At 51.1% G+C, this 10,442-nt stretch overlaps 1 non-coding gene across 1 annotated transcript; it reads left to right on the plus strand.

Annotated features, from left to right (window-relative positions):
• Window positions 1–8,446: 8,446 nt before the first annotated feature.
• On the plus strand, window positions 8,447–8,637 carry LOC130025900 (U2 spliceosomal RNA). The gene has a single exon (XR_008792817.1). It is a non-coding gene; the product is annotated as a U2 spliceosomal RNA (small nuclear RNA).
• Window positions 8,638–10,442: the final 1,805 nt, after the last annotated feature.

Here is a 10,442-nt window from a genome sequence, read left to right on the forward strand (position 1 = left end):
GGCGGTAGCCTGACCTCTGCCAGGCTAAGGGGGAGGCTTCCTGCAGACGCTTCTGGAATCAGAGTCCGGAAAGAAGAGGGCAGCATTCTAACTCCCCCCGTGGACACTGTTCAGGGGCCCCCGGTCCCCTCGCTGCCCACCCTCTACACTCGATCTCAGAGACCTTCCAGCCTCCAGTGGGAGTGGGGCCTTGAGAAGTGGAGGCCCACAGGAGGCCCAGACCTCACTGCCGCAGCTCAGCCAACACCCCAGGCCCCTGCGCCCACCCTGGACCCTGCAGCCTCGGAGCCCAGATGCCTGCGCCTCGATTGGGTGATCCTCCCGCTAAGGGCCGCCCACTGCCTTTAAAACCCAATCACCTTCCACTTTCCTCTCAAGGAGGAGCCAATCACGGTGCCCGGTGGGTACCCAGCTGGGGCCTTGGAATCGCGCAGCCTGGAGGGATGTGGAGGGATGCTGAGGGACCAGGGAGGACAGGATGTGGGCGGAGGAGCCCCCGGGTGCTGGGGAGTCGGTCCTGACTGCCGCGGGCCCGCTCGCATGCAGACAAGCTCTCTCCAACTCCTAGCCTGCGTCTGTAGATTGGGCCCCCTGAGGGTTTTTCTTTTTTTTGTTCTTTTTGGGTCACACCTGGCGACGCACAGGGGTTCCTCCTGGCTCTGCACTCAGGAGTTACTCCTGGCGGTGCTCAGGGGACCATATGGGATGCTGGGAATCGAACCCGGGTTGGCCGCGTGCAAGGCAGACGCCCTACCTACTGTGCTATCGCTCCAGCCCCTTTCATTTATTTTTTGGTGCGTTTTAAATTATTATTTTGACTCTTTTGGTGGGTGGGGAGGGGGCACGCACACCTGGCGGTGCTCAGAGCTCACTCCTGACTGGGCTCTGGGGACCATCTGTGATTGAACCCTGGTGGGCTGCATCCAAGGCAAGCGCCCCACCCACCTGATTGAACCAACGGACCTCATGTCCACAGCCCAGCCAGGAGGCCTGTGTGCAAAGCTGTCTCCTCCCCCCACCCCCTCGTCACAGTGAGACTGGCTCAGCGTTTGGGGCGGGAACATGGAGGCCTGGGTTTATTTCCAGGAACCGCATGGTCCCCTGAGCACTGCCCGGAGTCATTCCTGAGCACTGAGCTGGGAGTTGCACCTGAGCACCACCAGGTATGGCCAGAAAACTTTGTTCAGGTGTGTTGGCGGGAGAGAGACCTGGGAGACTCAGTCACGGTTCAAGTCAGTCATGGTTCGATCCCCGGCATCCCATATGGTCCCCCAAGCATCACCAGGAGAAATTCCTGAGTGCAGAGCCAGGAGTAACCCCTGAGCATCATCAGGTGTGACCCTCAAAGACAAAGTAAATAAATAGAAAGCAGTGTGTTTCCGGAGGGCCGAGAGGTAGCTCAGAGGTCAAGACTCTTGCTTTGCACACAGCTGACCTGGGTTCTATCCCTGGCAGAGCATATGCTTCCCTGAGCCCCATCAAGAGTGACTCCTGAGCACAGAGCCAGGGGTAAATCCTGAGCACCACTGGGTGTGGCCTAACACCCCTCCTGCCCCTTTCCCCTGCCCAAAAAAAAAAAGAAGAAATAATAGGATTCTGAGTGGGGAGAGAGAAGCTAGAACTTTGCAATGTCCCATGAATACTCTTTTTTTTTAAATTTTTTTTTATTAGTGAAACACCATGAGGTACAGTTGTAGATTTACAATTTTTTTGTGCTTGGGTTTGATTATACAATGATCAGATACCCATCCCTCCACCAGTGCCCATTTTCCACCACCATGGATAATATCCCCCCACCCCCATCCCCCCATCCCACCTGCCTCTGTGGCAGGGCAATCCCCTGTGTTCTCTCTCTCCTTTTGGGTGTTGTGGTCTGCAAAAGAGGCATTGAGTGGCAAACATGTTCAGTCCATAGTCCACTTTCGACATGCATCTCCCCTCCTGGGAGGATCCTCCAAACACCCTTTATTTGGTGCTCCCTTCTCTATCTGAGCTGCCCTCTCCTCTAGAATGCCCGAATGGCCACTAAGCTATGGAGTAATCCTCCTGGTGCTGATCTCAGCTATTCTTGGGTATTAATCTCATATTTTGTAACTTTATGTCCCCCAGATGAATGCAATCTTTCATTGTCTATCCCTCTCTTTCTGACTCATTTCGCTTAGCATGATACTTTCCATGTTGTACCACTTGTATGTAAATTTCATGACTTCATCTTTTCTAACAGCTGCATAGTACTCCATTGTGTAGATGTACCAAAGTTTCTTTAACCAGTCTTCTGTTCTTGGGCATTCAGGTTTCTTCCAGTTTCTGGCTATTGTAAAGAGTGCTGCAATGAACAAACAAGTGCAGATGTCACTTCGACTATACATTTTTGCCTCTCTGGGATATATTCCCAGGAGTGGTATTGCTGGGTCAAATGGGAGCTCAATTTCTAATTTTTTGAGAATCGTTCATACTGTTTTCCAGAAGGGCTGAACCAGTGGACATTCCCACCAACAGTGAAGGACTGTCCCTTTCTCGCCACATCCGTGCCAGCATCGGTTGCTTTTGTTCTTTTGAATGTGGGCCAGTCTCTGAGGTGTGAGATGGTATCTCATTGTGGTTTTGATCTGCATCTCCCTGATGATTAATGATGTAGAGCATTTTCTCATGTGCTTTTTTGCCAATCGGATTTCTTCTTTGAGAAAGTTTCTGTTCATTTCATTGCCCCATTTTTGGATGGGGTTGGATGTTTTCTTCTTGTGGAGTTTAACCAGTATTTTGTATATCCTGGATATCAACCCCTTGTCAGATGTGTATTTGGCGAATATCCTTTCCCATTCTGTAGACTGTCTTTGTATTTTGGTCACTGTTTCTTTGGAGGTGCAGAAGCTTCTTAGTTTAAGATAGTCCCATTTATCTATCTCTGTTTTCACTTGCTCAGCCAGTGGCGTGGCATCTTTGAAGATACCATTAGCTTCAATGTCATGGAGGGTTTTGCCAACTTTGTCTTCAATGTACCTTATGGTTTGTCCCATGAATACTCTTACCTCCTGATTACTAAATTCTTCTTTTTTTTTTAATTAAAAAAATTTTTTTGGCTTTTTGGGTCACACCTGGTGACACACAGGGGTTACTCCTGGCTTTGCACTCAGGAATTACTCCTGGCAGTAGCCCGGGGACCATATGGGATGCTGGGAATCGAACCCAGGTTGGCCATGTGCAAGGCAAACGCCCTATCTGCTGTGCTATCACTCCAGCCCCTTGATTACTAAATTCTTACCTCCTGATTAAAATGGTCATCGCTGGATGAGTGAGTGCCTGCCTGAGGATGAGCAGCAGAGCCTTGGATTAAGGTAGAAAAAGGAGAATGTGTAATTCCCACCATTCAGCAATGGCCACTGCTGACGTTTTAATGCATCTCCCGAGTCACGGACACCTCTATTTTTATAAGAAAGTCGGAATTAGGCGCCACCAGAAAGGATACAGTCTGGTTTTCCACTTAACATTCTAGCAGGCACATTTTCCCAGGCAGCAAACTGTACCTGCAGCTATGCTCGGAGACCCCTGGTAGCGTGACCACCTGTGTGTTCCCAGCCCCTTTGCATGCTGGGAAATGATCCACGAAGTGCTAGAATGCTCTGCTGGGCTGGCCAGGACAAAGCCCCTCCTGGCCTCTGCTCTTCAGACCAGGGTTCTGTAGAGAACTCTTCCTAGGAAGCGGCCGATCAATACAGAAATAAATACATAAATAAATGAGCCGAAGAAGGCCTAGCTAATCAGGAGGAGGGGAGGAATGCTATGTGAATAATGCAGGAGACAGGCAGGCAAATCTTTTGCCAAAGATGCAAAATAGGAATCACTGGGAAAGCAAATTTATGTCCAGCGGGGGGGGGGGGGGGCAATTGCCCCACACCTTCCTCACCTTTCAAAGCTACCCCCGCCCCTCCCCTTGCTTCCCAGTGGCTGCTGCAAAATGCTCTGGCCCCTCAGCCTGGAAACCTTTCAGGGGTGTGTCTGGCCTCCAGGGACTCTGAGTCACTGCAGACTTGGAAATGAGCGCTCACCACGGAGCTGGGCTTTGAGCGCAGCCCAACAAATGAAGGGGCTGGTCCCTGGAGGCGGGGGGGATGTCATTTCATCCACAGAGGAGGCTGGTGTGCGGCTGCTGAGTGAGTCAGTTTCCCCAGGGTGCCTACCCTGGAGGGACAGTCCCAGGGAGTGACAGGAGAGAGTCGGAGGTGGGTTTCTGCAAGCGCAGAGATGCTGCCCTTCAAATCCCAGGTTTGTCCGTCGGCTGTTGCCAACTTGGACTAAAGGCCCCGGAGTCCGAAGTGCTTTGGCTGGGAATGAAACAATTTAGCTCACTGTGGCTGCATTTGGATTCACTCTCCATCACTTAGGGCTCCTGGAGCCTGACTTGGAAGGGGGCACATGGAGTCCCCATAGAAGGTCCTCCTGTCTGCCCTTGAGGATCACGTGAGCTGTGGCACAGTGACGCCAGACATGCAGGTGGGCACAGCCAAGCTGCATTGTTCGAGCTTCTTTGGGGAGTGATGGATGGAATCCTCACCACAGCTGAGCACCGCATCTTCTCATGGCGGTGGTTTGAGCCTTGGTGGCCTCCGAGCCACCTTCTGAGAGCCAAACCTGAGATCCAGTGTCTCAGTGACAGAAGCTTGAGTTGAGGAGGGGCAGTGGGCCCCGGGGCTGCCCAGAGAGCTCCAGACGACTGGAGCAAAGACCACGGCTGGGGGGGGGGGGGGTGGGCAACACTCACCGGAAATCAGCTACCATCTATTCTCCGGTGCCTCGTACCCACTGGCACCCAAACAGGAACGCTCTGCCAATCCTTTGATGCCTTGAGCTCTGTAGGTGCATCTGATTAAACCCCCTTATCTCCCAGTAGGTTCCATGATTGTTACAGGGCAGAACAGAAAACTGAGGCATGGTTCTCCTCTCTGATGTCTTGACTGGAGCAGAGGTTGAGAGCCAGAGGAAGGGTGAGGCTGGACCCACACACCTCGTCCAGGGGCCATCTGGAAGGGCAGGCTGTGGCTTGCATCAGACCCAGTGGGTGGCCGGCTCGTGTTCATGCCTCTGGTAATTTCTGCAATAAGGATCAAGTCACAAGAGACTATGCGTGGTGCCAGGCAGTCCTGCCCTCCAGAGGTTCCGAGTCTAGGAGGAAGGAGGAGGAGGAGGAGAAGTAAGTGCCCGAGTCCCATCCCCGGCAGGACCACACAGGGGCTTGCTGGCTAATGCCTGGCTGGACTCGCCCTGGCCATAGAGAGAAACATTCTCTTCTAAGCAGCTGGGACTTAACAAACACTCAGTGTTAGCGGTAAGCCTTGGCACAAAAGGTGCCATGTGCACCTTCGACTTCGGGCGGCATAAAGGGTGCTGTGCTCACCTTTGACCTTGGCGGCTAGGGGGGAACAAGTTGCAGCTTATCCTTGTTTACAAGTCCCCATAAGGTCTGTCCACAGCCCCACACACTCAGAGCCCGCTGAAACAAACACTCTCAGCACTAAACCAAGGCTGGTTTGGCGTGACTCTCTCTCTCTCTCTGTGGCCCAGTCTGGCAGCTCTGAGCTTGCTGCAGTGATCAGCCCTGGCCCCAACTCTGATCCACCCAGGCTCCCCCAGGCCCTGGATAGCTCGGATTCCTCCGGGTCTGACCACAGCACCAGCTACCTGGGGCCTGCCATTAGCAGCCAGAAACTGACTCACCATCCCACAGGCAGAAAGAGAAAGGTCCCATCTGAACTAATGCGTGTGGACATAGGTTAGGGTCCACAACCTACAGATGCTTCTTGGTCGCTCTGTCGTCACATTTCTCAGATGAAAACACTGAGGGCTCCCAGGTCAAGACAAGGACTCCCCTCTCACACACACACCTCCCAGGGGAACCCGGGCCCTCGCCTGACAGGGGATAGATTCCTCCATCCTCGACAGCTCCACCGACCCCAGCTGGAAACCTCATCAGGGGGGCTCCCTGGGGAGCCCCTGTTTCTCTAGCCAGCACTGGTGGTGGTGGAGGGGTGCATGGGGCAGTGATGAAAACAGACCCTCGCAAGGCATTCCAGAGCTTCTGCTGGCTGACTGCACTCTGGGCCAGGAAACGCAGAGAGAACAAATGCCGCTGGAGCTCGTCCTGGTGGGGAAAGTTCTGCAAGTCTCCAGGGAACATTTTTCCGGTTCCCTGCCCAAGCCCTGGTTTCTCAGCTTGGGCTCTTCTGCTCTGCCTCCTGAACATGCTGGTCCTGCCGCAGGGTCCTCCCACCTGGTCCTCCCACTTGACCCTGCACTCATCACTGGGGATGGAGGGAGGGAGGATGGTTCTTGCCTGGCCACAGCCGCCCGTGTAGTCCCAGCCCAGGGCTGGGGAAACTAGAACGCTAGATGGGACTCTTGAAGACGGATGGGGAAGAGATCCCCAATATTTATTTAAATTTGTTCATTTTAAAATCGACTTTAAATGTAAATCACCTCATAAACGTGATTCCTTTCCGTCTAAGGCCCCTTCACTTTGTAATTCTAAAAATCACCATGAAACCATAAAATGTCCATTATTGGTGTGGATTTAATCGGAGCAGAAAATGTGCTTTCCTTCAACCTAACCCTCCCAGGCTGGGTGTCATATGAATAGCAGCAAACTAAGATTTTTATACAGGAACTCCATGTCAGAAATGGCAATGAGGACTAAGAGAGAAACTCAAAATGATCATCTTAATTCATTCAAATGTTAGTGTTCTCCGGTGCCGGACCAACCAAAAACTATCTAATTTCCCTGCCCGAGCGTCTTGAGTATGGAGCCCTCAGTTTCAAGATGTCTCATGGTCTTGATCGAGCTGCTGGGGCTCCATCTGTTGCACCCATGATCCCTGGAAGGAGCCAAGAGGACAACTACACGCCTACCAGCAAAGTGAGTTCTTCTGGAACTTTTCCTCAAGAAAACCGCACCTAGCAACTTCAGCTTCTATTGCATTGAAAAACTCTACGTGAAAGTAGGTGTGGATACCCAAAGGCAGTAGAAATGAAGGTCAGGTAGACCAGTACATGGTAGGAAGCTTACCACAAGTTGGGGGGAGTGCAGTTAAAGAAGGGACCACTATGAAAATGAGAATTAAAAATGACCACTCTCGGAGTGGCTGAGATTAGTACCAGGAATTTTGCTCCATGACTTGGAGGCCAGCCACACATGCTAGGGGAAAAGGAAGCTCAGACAGAGAAGAGAGCACCAAATAAAGGGTGTTGGGAGGCTCCTCCCAGGGTGGGAGAAGCATGCTGAAAGTAGACTATAGACCAAATATGATTGCCACTCAATTCCTCTTTTGCAAACCACAATGCCCAAAAGGAGAGAGAGAACAAAGGGGAATGCCCTGCCACAGAGGTAGGTTGGGAGGGATGCTGGGACCCGTGGTGGTGGAGGATGGGCGCTGGTGGAGGGATGGGTACTCGATCATTGTATAACTGAAACCCAAGCACAAAAATTTGTAAGTCTACCACTGTGCCTCATGGTGTTTCACTAATAAAAAAATAAATTTAAAAATGACCACTTTGGACAACAACTGAGTTCTGAAAGGAGGTAAAGTTATATGCATGATACCCTTTCAGTAACAGTATTGTAAACCACAGTGCCTAAAAGGGGGGGGGGGGGCAAAGAGAATGAGAGAGAGAGAGAGAGAGAGAGAGAGAGAGAGAGAGAGAGAGAGAAGTAAAGTGTTTGCCATAGATGCAGGCCAGGGATGGGGAGGGAAACTGGGGCCATTGGTGGAGGGAAAAGTTCACTGCTGATGGGATGGGTGTTGGAACATCGTATGACTGAAACACACCATGAACAACTTTGTAACTCTGTATCTCATGATGGTTTAATTAAAATAAAAGGAAAAGGTATTGTCCTTGTTTTTGGAAGGAAAAAAAAAGTAGGTGTGGAAATAACACCTTCTCACGGAGGAGAATGACACCTGAAGTAAAATAAAGGGGCCTGTGTCCTGGGATGAAGGGGGAGTGGGTTTTGTTTAGTTCCGAGGGTGGGGTTCCCCTCTCAGAGTCTGTTCCCTAACCGGTTCTTGGCAAAGCAGAGAATGTTCTGTCCTTCCAAGTGGCCTGTCCAAAGACAAGCCCTCGCCAATCTGCGCAGGGAGCAGAGTGAACACCATCGTTAAAGCCGTGCCCTGCTCTTCCGTGCTCCATCCCTGGGAGCCATGACAAGGTGGTTGACTTTGCACTAAGCGGGCACTTGAAACTGCCATTAAGTGAACGGTGATGGCCAGAGCCTTTATCTCTGGACATTCTGGAGGCCTGCAGAGGCCGTGTGCCGGCTGGTGCTGAAGGGGCATCAGGGACACACCCACACGTGTGCAGATTGGTGGAGGATGTTGTTGGCCCCGGGGCCTTGTCAGTCTCATGGTGCATCATCCCACACAACTTTGTCTTCAAACGCCCGTAAACCCACCACCTGATCGTTTCTCGACCTTTTGGCTAGGATCAAGTGTAGAATCCGTTCCTGTCAGTTTAATATCAGATACGTCTTCGATCCAAGAACAATATATTAAATGGGTTTTGGGAGCTGGGAGTTGGAATAGGAGCTTTCTCCATGGGGTCCACGCATCGATCTGGTATTGCAGTACCTCCAGGAATGGTGCACCCCCTCTGGGGATTAAGTATTAAGAGAAGAACCAGTGGGGCTGGAGTGATAGCACAGCAGGTCGGGCATTTGCCTTGCATGCGACCAACCCAGGTTCGATCCCCAGCATCCCATATGGTCCCCTGAGCACCGCCAGGAGTAATTCCTGAGTGCAGAGCCTGGACTTCACGCTGCAAGGATTTGGGGGTTCACTCAGCAGGCTCACAGGGGCAAAGGCACTTTCCAGCCCGGTCACTGCAGTGGTGTTGATGTCCTCTGTGATGAAATGGTCACTCCGGTTATAAGAATGTTTTTATTTTAAAAACAAAAAACAAATAAGATTCCCAATTGATAAGAATAAGGATTAATATGCTACATAGAAGGGAAAAGAAAATTAAAATACCTAGAATGCTGTACTTTCTAGTACAGTCTTTGTGATAAAGAAGAACAACAAAAAAATTTTAGCAAGCACACTGGATGTCGAAGATCTGGTTCTGGTTACAGGAGTCAGGAGACAATCGCCAAAGTTCCAATAGATGCTTTAAACCACAGATATTATAGTGTTTCATTTTATTAATAGCTGCTGTTGACCTCTTATTGTGGCTAATTTGTGAATTAAACTTCATCATAGATGTATTTGTATTAAAGATATACTGCACTCATTAAAAAAATGTTTTTGTCTTTTTCCAGGTTACATGAGAAAACCAAGATAAGTAGAAATGAAGGACACTGGGATTTATTTGTGGGTTCAACTTTGGGAGCTGTGGCAGCTGTCTCTGGATGGATGACATTTAAAGGCCCTGCAGTCCATGAGTCTGTAGACATAGCTCCCATTTACAGGAACCTCAATGGGGAAAAGAAGGCCCAGAGAGGGCAAGCCGTTCTGCGAAGATCACACAGCATATGAAGACAAAATGGAGGCTCTGCCTTGCTCTGGCTCAGGGCTCTGCAGGGCTGTGCAGGACTGGGCAGCCTTCTGCCCTACTGAGTCTGATGGTCAATGCCATCGAGTGCCAAATGGAACCCCCCCAAATGGAGGGAACACTACAGATTCTAAAGGCCCTTCTTTAGTGCCCAGATTCAGATAAGGCTCCAGATCCAAGTGTCCGCTGAGCAGATGGGGAAATTAAGTCACAGCAGGTCAGAAACTATTGAGTTGGGAAGACAGCCACAGAGGTGAATGGTTTCTGAAGCAAGGGTCCAAATCCAGCCCAGTGGGATAGAAACAAACACACTATGAGATCAATACCCAAGGGCAGTAGAAACAAGGGCCAGGAGGATTGGTCCATGGTTGGAAGCCTGCCTCAAGCGCTGGGGGAGGGGGCAGCTGGGATCGAGAAGGGACCACGATGACAAAGATGGTTGGAAATGACCACTCTGGACAAGAACTGAGTCCTGGAAGGAGGTAACGAACAAACATGATAACCGCTCAGTACCTGTATTGCAAACCATGATGCCCAAAAGGGGCTGGAGTGATAGCACAGTGGGAAGGGCGTTTGCCTTGCACACGGCCAACCTGGTCGGCTCAGGTTCGATTCCTCCGCCCCTCTCGGAGAGCCTGGCAAGCTACCGAGAGTACCTTGCCCGCACAGCAAAGCCTGGCAAGCTCCCTGTGACGTATTCGATATGCTACACACAGTAACAAGTCTCACGATGGAGATGTTTCTGGGCCCGCTAGAGCAAATGGATGAACAACGGGAGGACTGTGACTGTGACCGTGAATGCCCAAAAGGAGGGGGGGGGGGAGAGTGGGAGAAGAGAGAGAGAGAGAGAGAGAGAGAGGGAACCTGGGGACATTGGTGGTGGGAAATGTGCACTGGTAGAGGGTTGG

Source organism: Sorex fumeus, unplaced genomic scaffold, assembly GCF_029834395.1.
Source record: "Sorex fumeus unplaced genomic scaffold, SorFum_2.1 ptg000032l, whole genome shotgun sequence".
Lineage (NCBI taxonomy): Eukaryota > Metazoa > Chordata > Mammalia > Eulipotyphla > Soricidae > Sorex > Sorex fumeus.